The 15,679-nt window shown below is 44.2% G+C and overlaps 1 protein-coding gene and 1 long non-coding RNA gene across 5 annotated transcripts in view; one reads left to right on the top strand and one right to left on the bottom strand.

Annotated features, from left to right (window-relative positions):
• The window catches only part of ZMYM4 (zinc finger MYM-type containing 4), a 36,883-nt gene extending 31,079 nt beyond the window's left edge, over nucleotides 1-5,804 (bottom strand). For 2 of the 4 annotated variants that reach the window (XM_030964381.1, XM_030964382.1), the window contains exon 1: nucleotides 5,707-5,804. The gene's annotated coding sequence lies outside the window, so the exon portion shown is untranslated. The remainder of the gene's footprint in view (nucleotides 1-5,706) is intronic. The other 2 variants (XM_030964385.1, XM_030964386.1) reach the window with 1 other exon arrangement.
• Nucleotides 5,805-6,089: 285 nt separating this feature from the next.
• Nucleotides 6,090-14,787, top strand: LOC115912760. The gene is made up of 3 exons (XR_004061348.1): nucleotides 6,090-6,668; nucleotides 8,089-8,169; nucleotides 13,244-14,787. It is a non-coding gene; the product is annotated as an uncharacterized LOC115912760 (long non-coding RNA).
• The last annotated feature ends 892 nt before the right edge of the window (nucleotides 14,788-15,679 follow it).

Here is a 15,679-nt window from a genome sequence, read left to right as displayed (position 1 = left end):
GATCCCAGACTGCTTTGGGTTGGAAGGGACCTTAAAGATCATTTTGTTCCAAACCCTGCCATGGGCAGAGACACCTCCCACTGTCCCAGGCTGCTCCAAGCCCTGTCCAACCTGACCTTGGACACTTCCAGGGATGGGGACAGCCACAGCTTCTCTGGACAACCTGTGCCAGGGATTCACTACCCTCAAAGGGAAGAATTTCTCCCTAATATTTGTTATTCACAACAAATTTCCTTGCAATGGTCTTTGCAAAGACACCAGATTTTGATGTGCTTTGGGCTTTTCAATTAAGAAACAAACACAAACCACACACAGCAAGCAAACAAACCAAGACATCCACAAGAAAGACTTTGTTTCCAAACAAAGAACTTCTTCCCTCAAAACCTCACCCCTGGCTCTGTGCTGAGTTTCTCTGCTGCTGGTAAGACACAAACAACCACTAAGGCTGGGATTTTGGTTACACTGAGGCTGTAAATGAGCTGAAATAAAAATAATTCCAGTTTCTCACAGCATAAGGCAGGACAACTAAATGGAAATTACAAGGATATAAAAATGCCCAATATCACAGCAGGGTCTGTGTCACAATATGTATGTTTATGCTGTGATGCTCAGCAGTTACTTACTCCAAACCAGGTGTTTCTGTTCAGTTACATATTTTAGCTTATTCCACAAGCAGGCCAGCACTGTCCAGATCACAAATGTGTGCTTTTGGCCAAAGCTTTCAAAAGTATGGCTAGTGAGAAGATTATGTTCTGCAAAGCATGGAATTCCCTTAATTCCATTTAGCTCAGAGGCAGAACAGCTCATCAAGAGAGAGGCATCACTGTGTCCTTTAGGGAAAACCAGTCCATGGAATACAACCAAGAAGTGCCAAGGGTGACAATTCAGGGTGGAGCAGCAGCACTAGAATCTCAGGAAGATCTCTCCACTCAATGTCTCTTCCAGAAAGATGATTAACTATGTTAGTAATTAGTTGCTACTAGCTATATTACTAATAGGATAAAAAAATAAACCCCACCCACTGTAAATTAATTTTTAAAGAGAGTGAACTGTTTGAACCTGAAGTTCTCTGCTCGTCATTACAATCTGTCCTCAATTAAGAAACCCACAAGGTGGTTTTGTGAACAAATTGGGGAAATTTACAACTGTAGCGCTTTTTGCTTGACAAATCCAGCAGGATCATCTCCTGCCCAACCTGGTTTGTGTTCCCAGCCCCACTCTGGTGCCTGGGCTCAGCTCCATCAGGTACTGCAAGTCCTCTCCCTTCTCCTAAGAGTTCAGTGCCAGCAGCAATTGATGGTGCAAATGGGAGAGCCTGGATGTACATCCAATTCTATTTCAGTATTTCTGTCCTTAAAGAGACAAAATATCCACTTCATTCTTCAAAGCACCTTCCTAACTCTGGCTTCCTTTTTGCCTTTTCCATGATTAAACACAAGAAAATCCTGTTAACAGCCTGCATTAACCGTACTTCATAAAGCTTTCTGAGCAAACAGCACCATATAAAGATGAATTTCAATGCAGATGAAATCTTTTCATGTATTTTCAAGTCTTTTAAGAAATATCAAGACTTGCAGAAATACACAAATAAGTTATTAAAAATATATTAATAAAAAAAGGAAGTACTCCAAAATGCCTCCTGTGGGAATAACTCTGTATAGTTGTGCTAATTCTGCTTCGAGTTCTTCTCACCTAAATTTAGACAACTAAACATTAGTTTATTAGGCTAATGATTCAGATTTCCTCTCTTTCCAAAGGAAATTAAAGAATTCTGGCAGCAGCAATTTATCCTGCCCTGGGACTGTGGACCAGCTATCAAAAGGGAAAAGGACCAAATGTAGAATTAAAGTCTTGGCTTTGTCACCAAAAATCTGATGTATTAAACTTTGGTTATGACAATTGGTCATCACACTTTTTTTACTAAAAAATTCAAAGGCATTAGACACAACACACTTTAAAACAATCTAATGGAGAGGTAACCCCTATAATACTTCCAGCTATTCTTAAACAAATTTATCTAAAACAGTAGAAAACGCAGTAACTGAAATTAAATACATTACCATCATTCTTCAATCAGTATTTGCAGAAAAGAACAGATACATCACATAATTTTTGGATAGATATCAGTTTGGTAAAGCAAGTTAAGGTCTCTTAAACTTTTTATTTCCCTTGGAATTTCTGAGGAGCACTTCCAGAGGAAGAGAGAATGGCACTACAGGCAGAACACAGGCTAAGAGGATGGACACTGCAAGCACCCCAATCCTGCTGACATGTCCTCAATGAAACATTCTCTGCTGCAGAAACCTTCTTTTGAAGAGTTCAGAGGATCCCAGAGAACAAGTGTTACAAGCAACAGCACAAGTGAGGTCCAAGAGCTCTTAGACCTTTACCACACTCATGGAATGGATGATGGAAATCATCTGAACTGAGTCAGCATTGACAGAAAACCTTGGAGTTTGTGAGAGAAAACTTCCTATAAGACTAGGGAAAGGCATTCTGGAAGGAATGATGGGGTACAAGTCATCAGTCATAGAATCACAGGATGGTTTGGGTTGGAAGGGACCCTAAAGATCATCCAGTTCCAACCCCTAATGAGAGAAGAGTTGAGATAACCACTTCAAGAACATTGTGAATGATTTCAGAATTAAATTCCACAATACTAAAGATGCAAAAGGCCTCGGATTGGGCACAAAGAGCTGACTTTAATTTCTGGATTTTACACAATGTGAAAAGTCTTAACCTAAATGCCTGGGATCCATTATGCTCATTTTTGGAAAGAGAATTCAAAGATTATGACATTAAAACATCCTTTGAGAGGGGCACAAGCCTTGGCAGAGAAACATTTTCATCATCTTTCTACCATTCTGGAGTAATTCGGCAACAAAACTTTCTAAATAAGATGATCTCCTTCAATTTTTAATTACAATCATGCAAAATTAAAAATCTTTTGCAAACATCTGTTTTATTAATGTGGACACCCAAGTGTTTGCCTGTTCACACCACATTAATTTCCAACAGTCCAAGTGTCAAATTTCAGTACAGCCCAAACTGTCTTGCCTGGTCCAAGGGGTTATCAACAACTGTTGTAAATAAATGAACATTCCAGTCAAAACAATTAACTGTTCAAAACAATGGTATTATACACAAATTGAAGTGGAATTGCCAAAAATATTTTTATAAACTACATAAGAAACATACGAGCAGATATCTTTCAAGTTAATATTGATCTTAAGTAGTAAATGTTTTCCTTAGCATACACAACAGTTTGATTCAGAGCAGAAATTAACCTGCTTTAAAACAATTTAGCCATAAAACTTTACCAAAAACTATTAAAAATCAAATTAGATAAACTTCTGTCTGTCTTAGACTGGCAAAAATTTTACCTCTTTAGTTTGTTGCTCATTCGTGGATTAAGTTAAAAGATGGTGACTGCTTATCCATGGGATTTGCAACATGCCAGTTTCAGTGTATGTGCTTCTGGAATAATTGCAGAGATTCTAATACTGAAAAGAACAATTCTGAAAACACCACCAACTGCTAAGCTCCTGTCTGAAGAAATCATTAAATCACTCTTTATTTTCTCCACACAAAGGAAAATAATTTTTACAAGAAATGCTTGTTATGCCTTAGGCACAAGACTTGGAAGAATCTAAAACCGTGACCTCCTGTAGAATGGGAACTGGGCCACTGTGGGGAAGAGAACTGGGATATGCAGGTCTTCCATGACCTCATTAATTATTAGGAGATCTCTGTGTGCTGGATTTACAGTTTGCTAACCTCACTCCTCACAGGCTCCACCAGCCTTTGGAGCAGCCCAGGCTTCACTTCTCCCCACATTCCTCAAGAACATCTTGTGGCAAAAGCAGCTTTGGGACGATGCCTCACAAGGCAAGTTGTGTTTCCTCTTTCCTAATTTACTTGCCTAGGGCAACACCACTTTCCTGGATCATTCCTAACTTTTACTGAAGTCCTCTGCTTCAGCAGGAGCAGAGAACATTGTCAATGTCAACAGCACGGGAAGCTTTCCATAACCTGCAGGGACACGTGGAGCAGTAACTGATGGAGGCACCCAGGGAATAATTAGCCAATGGAGAGAGAAATGATTTTTCCCAAGGCCAATGAAGATGATATTGACCAGATGATAAATTTGTTATTCGTCCGTGGGTAAGTGACAAGCTTGGGAAGAAAAAAGGCAATATTCTCTTTTTCTGCATGGAGCACCAAGTAACTCTACAGGTAAAAGGAGCATGTCAAGGCAGTGAGAACGAAGAAACCAGAGACACCAGCACAGACTGCACACCTCTGAGCAACCTGCTCCAACACTTGACTGTCCTCACGCTGTACAAGTGTTTCCTGATGTCCACTAACATTTCAATCACTGGCAATGAAGTTTAATTCAAGATTTCTCAAGTCACTGTCCTACACGCAGCTATTTCCCTTCACACTTTTGCAGCTAGCCAAGATCTGATTCCCCCAAAGACCTGCATGTTTATGTACTCTGTGAGCAATTCCACAAAATTCCTGGGCCTGTAAGTGAAGTGTTTTGAAAGACACAGGTTTAAGAAATTCAGAGATGATGTTCACTCCCTAGCTGCAGAGTAGTCAGACATCTACACAACTCACTCAAGCGAGACCCTAAGAGGTCATGCTCTCTTTGGTAACAATTACTTTCAGCATTTATCAACAATTACTTTCACAAGTTTCAAGTTCCCTGATACAAATTCAGCAACTAAATTTCGCTCCCATGCACCAATGGAAAACTTGAGCCTCTGCTCTCGTCCTTCCCAAGGCTGGAGAATGGGAAAGCTTCTTCATCCTTGGGGAAAGGGAACTGGACAGCTCAGTCTTGCAGTGGGCTCTTGACTCTTCCACACAAGCAGAAACATGATTGAAACCTCATTCCTGGCAAAAAGCTTTCAACTAAATGCTACATGTGTGAAGGAAAGAGGACTGGACTCATGGCAAGGTTATTTTCAGCACTGCTTAAAACATTCACCCGTAGTTCCTTCACAGCTACACAGTGTTGGTCACAAAGAACCTTCCACTGGTTTAAGAGATGAAGTAGTTCTTCAAGTAAAGTTGGACTTGATCATCTTGGAGGTGTTTTCCAACCTTCATGATTCTATGATACCAAATAGATGAGAATGGACAGAGTGCTTACAGACCAAAAGGTGACAATGATGGCCCAAGCTGTGACAACGAAGGACCAAGAGCTGGGATGTTCATGGCTAAAGGTACTGGCACAAGGGTTACAGCCAAGTCCTGGAAGGGGCATGGCTAACACGAGTCACACAAGGGTTGCAGCCAAATCCTGGGATGGCCATGGCTAACAGAAGCCATTCAATGCTTACAGCCTGAGCACCCAAAAGAACTGGATGGTGCTGCCATCTTGACTCACTCTGGCCTGACATGGACAACTGGACTTAAGAGGAGCAGCAAGGACATCGTGCTTTAAACAAGGAGACGGATGGTGACGACAGCTCCTGCTCAGCTGCAAGTTTGTTATTTAAGTGATGCCAAGACGCTCGTGGCGGTGATGCTCGGGCACTGCCCTGGGGGAGAGGAAGCTCAAGGGCCCCGAGGGGCAGCGCTGCTGGCCTGCGGCCGGGCAGCTCGTGCGGCTCGGTGCCCCCGGGACCCCCGGCGGGGCCGCGCCTCGCCCGCCGCATCCCGCCCCGGCCCGCGCCCCCCGCGCCCCCCACTCACCCTGCCGCGGGGGCCGGGCCCCTCCTCCTGGCCTCCGCCATGTTGCGCCCCCCTCAGCTGTCCCAGCCGGGGGCGAGGGGGCCGGGGGTCACTCCCTCTCAGCCTCCCCCGCGCTCCGGGGGCGGCGGCTCCGGGGGCTCCGCGGCGCGGCGGGCGGGGCTGAGGGGGGCCCGGCGGCTCCCCGAGGGCGGCTCCGGGGGCTCGGACCCGCCAGGCCGCGGCCGCTGCTCCCGGAGCTGCCCCGACCAGCCCAGCGCGGGGCCGCTCCGCGCATGCGCCGCACGCCTGCGCGCGCCCGCGCCTGCGCGGCGGGGGCTCGGCGGGGCCGCGGGGTCGGGGGTGCCCTGAGGCGGGCCGGGGGGGGGACGCTCCGGGATCCCGCGGCGGGAGCGGCCCGGGGGCTCCGCCGCCCTCACGGCGCTGCCGGCGGTGACGCGGGGGCGGCCACCTCGTGGCGTGGCTGCCGGGGCTGTCGTGCTGGCGGCAGGTGGTCGGTGGGCTCCTGGGGTGAGGGCCCGGCCAGGCCACAGCGCCGCCCTCACGGCGCCCACCTCACCTGTCCTGCCTATTGTACCTCTGCTGCGTCATGCGTGAATGAATTCATTTTGGATTAAGTAATTTTTAACCTGAGTTTAATTTAATTTTGTTGGTACTGTTGCAAAACGTGGAATACGTAAAAATTTTCTTAAGGATGTTCTGTGATGTTTGATGCGTCGTCAGCAAGGAGGGAGGTTTAATCCGTGGAACAAATAGCAGCTCACAGGATCTAAGCGATGTCCAGGTGTTAGAGAAATAAGTTATTGTTGGTAGAGTTGCCTTGTTAAGGGCTAGGCCTGGACGTACTTCGTGATCTTAGACCTTGAGGGAGTTTAACAAAGCCTGGGGACAAGGATGTGCCAGTGATGGTGGCCACAGGAAATGCACCATTGACGGGCCACAGAGACACCCGGCAGGACTGCAAGGTGAGGAACAGCTAAAAAACCAACCTGGTAATTGTGCTGAATCAACTGCAGCTGGGTGAGGGGTAATTGTGGCAGAGGGAGATCCCATGGACCACTGACCCAAGAAACCACCAGCCCAAAAGAAAAAAACACTGAGCATGGCACTAATTAACATGAATAGCAAGAGAATCATTACCCTGTAGAACACTAATTAAAAGAGAACTATGTAACACATAGCCAATGAACGCTGATGGCTTATTAAGAAAACCTTTGAAACCATATGTGAGATTCAGATTATTGAGGGGTTTTTATTGTGAGCAATGTTGGACATTGCCAGCACTCAGAAGTTGGTAGGGACAATGCGTTGTTGTCTCTTTAATAATTAAATAATCTATCTGCTAATTAAAACTTGGTCTTAAAGGAAATCTCCACTTCCCAGTTTGTCTGATTTGCACAATTATAGACTGGTGCTGAGCTGCAGCTGCATTTCAGTGGTGACTGAAGTGATCCTGATATAAACACTGTCCTTCAGCTGGCCTGAAATGCTGGATGCAGAATACTGGGATTCCTTTAGGAAATCCTGTCAGGTCTCTCTTGGAAATCATGGCATTCCAAGTACAGAGAGATAATTAATGTGATAATTTAATAATTAATGCTTTTCACTTATGCAATAATCCTCATCCTCAAGTCTAAATTAAAATAATCCTTATCCTGAAGTCTAAAATAATTACAGTTGATGAGTTGTTTTGTGAAATTTCTCAAAAAAATGGGTTATTTTAATGGCAAAAGATGTTATATGTGAACTGTGAGCCTGATAAGAAATTTTATAGTAATTTAAAAAAAAATTAAAAATTCCTTTCTTTGTAGCTATCTAATTAAAAATTTAGCTACGAAGAAAATAATGAATATTTAAATCTTTTTTTTATGTGGACAAAATACAATGACATTAAAAAATCAATAGGGATTTATATTTAATTTTTTTAAGAGTTAGAAATTCTAATACTGTCTCAATATCAATATAGGGCTGCACATATCAGGGTTCCCCAGGTGTTTTACACAAAAGCCCACTGTGAACACAGAGGTGTCCCAAAAGCATGGGAGTCACAGCACAGATTGTGGACCAGCTGAAAATGCACAGATTTCTCAATAGAATTTTCTAGGAAGACAGAAAATAGAGAAATAAATTTACTACATAATCAATATAATAAAGAATAAATATTTATTAACTTAACTAAAATGCTGAGAAATTCAAGTATGAAGAAGACCTTAAAAGTTTGAGTTTGGTTTAGGAATTAAGATACTTAGGAAAATAAACTTGCTTTTTCCTTTTGCCCTCTGCTTTCTGAGGCTTTGCAAAGGCTGACTTCATGTTTTCAGGCTGAAGTTTAGAAATTGTGAGTGTTTTTGTGTTGACTAAACCTCTTTTTTCTTGTCATCCTAGTGCCAAATGCTCAACCACTCAGGATAACCTCAAATACCACAAGAACTCGACAAAACTACTGTAACTTCTTGGGGCTACATTGTAAGTTTCCATAGTATGGTATAAAATGAACTTGTTCAAGGCTTTTAATGGAAACAGACATCTTTGTGCCATTGTGTGATTCTTCTAAGGAATCAGGAGAGTGATGGAACTTTGAACATGGAACATAAAATGCTTTCAGACCACTGTACAGAGTATTCTGTGAGAAATAGATCCTGCCACTAGAACAGGTGATAAATCAGCCATGTGCTGTTAAAATCTCTGCCTGCTGCAGGTTTGCTGAGGGTGCACAGTGGACAAATGAGGGGCCACCATCTAAAGCCAGATGGACCCTGGTGTGGGCTGAGATATCCAAACCCGTTCTGTGTAGGGTGTTGGAACCAGAGCAGGACATTCTTCTGCTTCTTCAGACTCTTGGCTCTTGGGTGTTGTTGGCCCAGCTTTGGGAAGACCTGGCTGTGGCCTTCCAGTGCCTGAAGGGGACAAGAGGAAAGATGGAGAGAGGCTGTTTCCAAGGCCTGGAGTGACAGGACAAGGGGAAATGGCTCCCCACTGCCAGAGGGCAGGGTTAGATGGGAGATTTGGAAGGAATTGTTCCCTGTGAAGGAACAGGGGGCCCTGTGTGTTCACAGGAGGCCCTGGCACAGGGTGCCCAGAGAAGCTGTGGCTGCCCCTGGATCCCTGGAAGTGTCCAAGGTCAGGTTGGATGGGGCTTGGAGCAACCTGGGACAGTGGAAGATGTCCCTGCCCATGGCAGGGGTGGAACAAGATGATCTTTAAGGTCCCTTCCAACCCAAACCATTCCATGATTCTGTGATTCTGCAGGAACTGTCTGTGCACTAATGTGGCTAAAAAAGACACTGCAGAACACATAGATAACGTGCTGATGACTCCTGCAGAACAGACCAAGATAAATGCCTGGATAAGGCAGGGGAAAGATAAGATTGTTCCACACTATTGTTTTTGAATTGCTTTTTAATTCACCCCTGGAGTGCCCATATTCCAATCTGCTGCACAAACCTGAGTGAGACTATTCCTCTTTAAACCACTGACATTTAAAAAGGAACCACAAAACCCCCTCCACATGCAGGCTGCAGTTCAGTGAACTGGATGAATGATCTTTGCACATCCCCACGGGCATGCACAGCTGAATATAGATCACCCAGAAAACCTGCCAGCTGTACAGAGTGGGGCTGGCCCCTCCTACAAACCTGCCAGCCTCGTGGGTTGGGGCTGGGCACTCCTGCAAAGCTGCCACCCCATGGGTTGGAGCTGGGCACTCCTGCTTCTGCTCCAGCACAGGGTCTGCAGAGAATTCCAGCTGCAGGTGGAACAGCCCTGCTGTGTGTTTCAGACCAAACATGAATTAATAACAACAAATAATCTTGTTTCCTTTCCAGTGAGCATCCAAATAGGACAGCTTTGGGAGATGGGTGGAGGAAAACATGGCTGTTGCAGATGTTGTACCCACAAAGAATCATGAAATGGTTAAGCTTGGAAAAGACCTCTAAGATCATCAAATCCAACCATCAGCACAGCAGCACCACCACATTCACCACTAACCATGTGGTGCTTTGGGCACTTCTTTGTCCTTGCTGTTGTCATGGACTGAAAACGGATGTGGAGATGAGCAGCCAGTGGCCTTTTCTTTCCCAGGGATGGGCAAAACTGTGGACACCTCTTAATTTTAGGTGCTCTCATACTGCAGACTCTTCTGAAGCAGGGCTGTAATACTGTAAGAAAATACAGGAATATTTCAGGGGAAAAACACCTGCAGTGGTGTCTCCTCTTGAGCCCTGAGCAGAGAGGAGAGACCCAGGGGCAGTGAGGACGTGAATTTGTGTCCCAGCTCAGGGGCTGCTCTGGTTTGTCCCTCCACGTGCTGGGTGGGATTTGCGTTTCCCTGGCGCTGGTGATGTCAGGAGCTGCCAGGACAAAGGGGAACAGGAGGCTTGGAAACAACAAGGATCAAGGAAAGAGAAAAGCCAAGTTTTAAAAAGCGAACGCTTAGTCATAGAGACACAGACACAGGAGGGCTGGCAGGGGCCTATTTCCATCCTGAAACTCCCCCTCATTCCCAGACTTGCTCTGGCTGTGTTTGCTGTTCACATCCCCTTCCCCCACCACCCACAGATAACTGAAGGAGCAGCCGTTGAAAAAGGAAAAAAAAAAAAAAAAAAAGGCAGTTGCCTTGCTCTGCCTGCAGGAGAAATGTCAGGAAGTGTCTGGTGGTGGGTGGGATGAAAGGAGGAAGCTGAACTCTAAAGAGAATATTCTAGCTCTGCTCATACAAACAAATGCCCCTCTGTATTCTGTTTGATAAGAACATCCAGGAGCAGGTCCTCCTGCGTGCAGGAGTGTGGAGTAACTTACACACCTCTGAGTGATTTATTTGTACATGCTGCATTACCCCCAGCACTCCATGGACTGGAGGGGAAAAGATGGAAAGAGCTTGGGAAAAGCACAAGCATCATCAATAATTAATAGTGCCTTTTTTATAATAGGAATGATCCAATATTAATTATGAAGTTAATTTCTGTTTGGATGGTTTGTGCATGTGTATGAAATTTGGACCAGGATTTAAGTTCAGTGCAATCATGCTTTTATTCTAATTACAATAATTATAAATCTATTTTGCATCCTCTTTTTAAGTCTCAATAACACAGGCTTTTGTTTCCAAACATGCCAGACAGCAGTTTTTGCACACCAAATATGGCAGCTCTCAGCTCCCCAAAGTGAATCTGGTTATAAATAAAAAAGAAATTGTTTTGCTTCATTGTCAGTGTGCAAATGTGAAAATAAGCCCAGAACATGGGTCAAGATAAATACTTTGGATTTCTAAAGTCACAGAGTCAACAGGGGGGAAAGAACTTAATTGCACACATCATGAAATATTTAAACAGACAGTGACCAATGTGCAGATGTGGGATGCAGACTTTTATAGCTAATTCTGTGTTACAAACAGCTGATGCTGCTCTGCATCAGGGACTCTGAATCTTTCTTACTCTGGAGCCTTAAAAATTGTCAGTGCGCCATTTTGAAGCCTTTTTTTTTGTACTGGGTGATCTGTTGGGAAAAATTCTATGGCAGAAGCACAAAACCCAGACAGAGAACTGCGTTTCTTATTTATCTGTAGACCACCACCCTCATGAGACATGGGTGCATCTCATCCACAGCAGACTGGTGGATGGAGGTTGCCATAAGAGCAAGTAGAAAATTTGTCTTTGTTGCACTTGTTTTTCTTATACAGTCATTATCTGTTTTCCAGCTGTATTCGTGCCTTTCTTGTGCTACCAGGACACTTATTGGAAAGTTTTTCTAATGGAAATCCAGTTTATGGTAACAGAAGTTTTGTAGCAGGTTCATGGCAGGTTCTTTTGTTGAAGCAAGAGAAAGGAAATGTGAGTTTTCTCTTTTCTTTTAGGTCTTTTATTTTGTTTTTCTATCTGCTTTTGTCTCCCTGCAGAAAATCCAAACTCCCACCTCAGGTAGCAGTGGGAGAGCTCATGCTGGCACCAAGCTCACCCTGTGAGCCCCCAGAGTAAATGGGGTGAGATCAGTAAAACCTGCACAAGACATCTCAGATTGCTTGCAGGCTCTGCTAGCCATCATGTCACTGTGATGTTTAGATCTTATTATTTGCCATAATAAGATGCCAAAAGTAATTTTCAAAAAAGGGAACTGTTAGACTTTTGCAAAGTCTGATTGTGCTCAAGGTCTGGGATAGGTGTCAGGTTGTCAGAGCAGTCATCCCCTGGGAAGTCTCTTCAAGTGCCTGCTGCTACAGCAGGATTAATTTTATCTTTGTCTTCTGAGAGTCACTGAAGAATGACATGAATAACCTCTGGAGTTCTTTGGCCATTTGTGTTGTCTGGAATCTTTATTGGCAATTACTGCCCACTCACAAACTCTGATTGCTGCTTTTTAATATCATCCTGAATTCATGCTGCTACTACATTACTTTCTCCAAAGGCAGAATAAAACTGGTTTTTTTTAAATTTCCATTTTTGTGTTATGAAGAAAAAAAGGTTTTTATTTTCTGTTTCATCTTTTGTGTTTGTCTTTTGAAAATAGCAGTGTATTAAAAAAATAATTAGAGAGAAGACATTGCCAGTCTTCAGATTTTTGAGAAAAGTCATGGCAGCCTTATGAAATACAGCACTGTGAGTTTACTCCCTTCTGCCCCACTGACATTCCATGCATAGCCAAACATTAACCAGAGCTCAGCTCAGAACTGCTGGGATTTTGCAGAGTTGTTGTATCTGTTTCCCTGCTTGTGTCTGTGAGATAGAAGGACAGGATTCTCTGTAACAGTTACATCCCATTCTTGCCACATATTTATTGTCACAGAATCCCACACTGGTTTGGGTTGGAAGGGACTTTAAAACCCACCCAGTTCACGTCCTGCCATGGGCAGGGACACCCTCCACTATCTCAGGTTGCTCCAAGCCCTGTCTGACCTGTCTTTGGACACTTCCAGAGATCCAGAGGCAGCCACAGCTTCTCTGGGCACCCTGTGCCCACCCTCACAAGGGAGAATTTCTTCCATATATCAAGCCTAAATTTCCCCTTTTCAGTGGGAAGCCATTCCTTGTCCTGTCACTCCAGTTTCTGATGCAGAGTCCCTCTCCAGCTTTCCTGGAGGCCCCTGCAGATCCTGGAAGATGCTGTGGGGTCTCCAAACAACCTTCCCTTCTGCAGCTGAACAGCCCCAGCTCTCCCAGGCTGTCTCCATAGGGAAGGTGCTCCAGCCCCTTTATTAAATTCACATCTCTCTGGACTTGCTCCAACAGTTCCATGTTCCCTTTATGTTGGGGCACCAGAACTGGATGCAGTATTCCCAGGCAGTCTGAGAGAATCCCCTCCCTCAGCCTGGCCTCACTCCTTTGGCTGCAGCCCAGGGCACAGCTGGATTTCTGGGCTGCATCTAAAGGACCCTGGCCAGTAGGCGACAAAACGTGACAGAGTTTTAAATTCTCTTAATTGAAGAAATACAAAAATTCTTTCTTGTAGAAAACCACAGAAGATTAAATTCTCTTAATAGATGGCATGTATACTGTTAACTGTAGGGCAGTGGGATAAATTCTAGTTATGTCTATCTCATTTCTCTCCACAGCTCAAGGACATGTCTGGATTGACAGCTTTGTGCTGAGTGTTCCTGCAAGGCACTGAGCATCCTTAACTCCAATTAACATCACTGGGAATGGAGGGCACTTGGAGCCTCTCTGAAGACAGTCTTGGCGTGCTCAGCTGTCCAAGGATCACTCTGGGATCACCCACTGACACAGCAGTTACTGCTGAGACAGGAGACACAGGCAGCAAAAGGAGGGAAAGACCACTTTATCCAGATTGTGTGATCTCATCAAGTCACTGAACTTCCCAATCTCAGAGCTCTTTGTTTTTAAGCCTATAGGCATATTTGTGATGGTATAGAGGAAAAACCTCTTGGAAGAGCAGATTTAATCCGTGCTCAAGGAGAGGTGAAAACAGCCCTGGAGGGAGAGGAGAACCCTCATCACTGAGTGCCAAGGAAAGTTGCTGTGAGCTGAAGAGCCTCTGCAGCAGCTCTTGGCCACTCCTGCAATCCTGCCTCAGCTTCAGATACCAGGTGATGTTATTGGCATTTTGCTTTTTGCTTCCTCCTTTATTCTATCAAAGGTCACTTCATGACACTGTGGTGAGCCCCAGAATGATGAAATGTTCTGCAGGAATCCCTGTTCTTCCAGGCAGGTTTATCCCAGTGCACCATGGACTCTGTTTAGGAGAGCCTACAGCAGGGTAAGGACTCTACCCTGCACCTTCTGGGTGCCTCCCTGCTCTGCTCTCCTTTCCCACTCCTCCCTTTGCTTCCTGATTCTTTAAATTCCTCAGCACCTCTAGTTCTGGGACATACTGGAATTTGTGCACACAGCCCTTAAACTGTTTTCTTCTGGGTCAAAATTTTCCAGAGAATGCCCAGGGAGTGCAGACATCTCCTCACAGCATTTAATTGCTTCTTCAGTAGGAAGGGATGTTAGTGGGATTTGTGTTTGTTTGTACTTGGGACACTTACAGAACCTCATGGGGTAATTATTCCTAATTAGCAACTTGGACACACGCTGCTCCTTCCTCCTACAATCTGCAATTAATAATACAGACATAATTCAGATTTCTCCTTGCCAGTCTTGTGTTTATGTTTATAACAAGAGGAAACAGTTTAGGGAAAAAAATGTATCTAAATCAATCACCTGCTGAGCTCCACACAGGGATTACCTGAGGATTATCCTGTGCTCGTGGCAGCTGAGACATTCAGAACTTTGGGCACCTCTGTGTCAGCCTGATTCCCTGTCATATTCCTCTAAGTTCTTCTCCTCATTAGTCACAGACTGCTTCTTACCACGGCTTAATTCAATTTTTAGATTGGTTGTACAGTATGAAAAATCCTCAGAATTAGTAACACTAGTGTTATTTTAAAATAGATTAATATTTAGAGGGCGAGTGAGGTCTGGAGTTCTTCCTTTTTTGCTTCTCTCAATGGCCCCTACTGAACTAATGTATGTGTGCACTGAACATCCCAATGAGAAGGATCAATGTAAGGATGGAGAAATTCTTCAACTCTTACCCCAGGTGTCACAGAACATTTCCAGTCTCAGATATATTTGTTTACAGTGGAACATATGGGGGAGAACATCCCAAGCTTTTTTCCTCTGTGTCTGTTTTTATACAAAACCAGCTGAACACTTACAAAGCAGATGATTGTTACCAGAGGTTGTTTTTACTTCAAGTCCTGCTCAGGAATCAGTTTTTCTCTGATTTGAAGACCAGGATAAACACTCCTACTGCAGCTGCAAAACATGAACTCTTACCCTGGCCTCTACTAGATCTGGAGAAATTCAAAGCCACTTTGCAGACGTTAGATAAATTCTACAGATTCTTGTATAGATTTTTCATAGAATCATAGGATCACAGAATATCTTGAGTTGGAAGAGACCCAGAGGGATCATCGAGTCCAACTCCTGGTCGTGCCCAGACACTCCATCAATCCCCCCTTGGGTCCTGTCCCTGGTCACACAGAGCGGAGATCTGAGCTCCCCCTCCCTTTTTCTGTTCTGATCTTCGTTCTGCAGATTTTTGCAGAATTAGGAGAAGAATTATACTCTTTATTTCTTTTGAGGAATAATAAAAATTAGTAGCTCCCAAAAATACAGTTCACTTATACCTAAGACACAACACAGGCAAACTCAACCCTTTTCCACTCAATATTATTTGTTTCCTGAAGAGACAGAACCAGATGTGACAGCAAGGCGATGCCAGTTGTTAGTTTGTGATAAGAGCGAGTCTCAAATTTGTTCTTGCAGTGATTTAACCTCTGAGACACCTCGTGGTGGAAACACTCACTGCTGGCAGCAGGGCCACAGCCAGAATCCATTTTAAAACAACCTGGAGTTTCCATCCTGCAGTGCTTGGAAGTGGCTGAAGTCCCACAGGCAGTATAACACTGATTCGGGGCCAGAATCAATCTGTGGCTCCTCTTTTATTTAAAATATATAAATCCACAGAGGCATTTATTTTG

This window comes from Camarhynchus parvulus, chromosome 23 (genome assembly GCF_901933205.1).
Source record: "Camarhynchus parvulus chromosome 23, STF_HiC, whole genome shotgun sequence".
Lineage (NCBI taxonomy): Eukaryota > Metazoa > Chordata > Aves > Passeriformes > Thraupidae > Camarhynchus > Camarhynchus parvulus.
The sequence above is the reverse complement of the archived record's forward strand: the minus strand, read 5'-3'. Positions and strand labels throughout refer to the sequence as shown.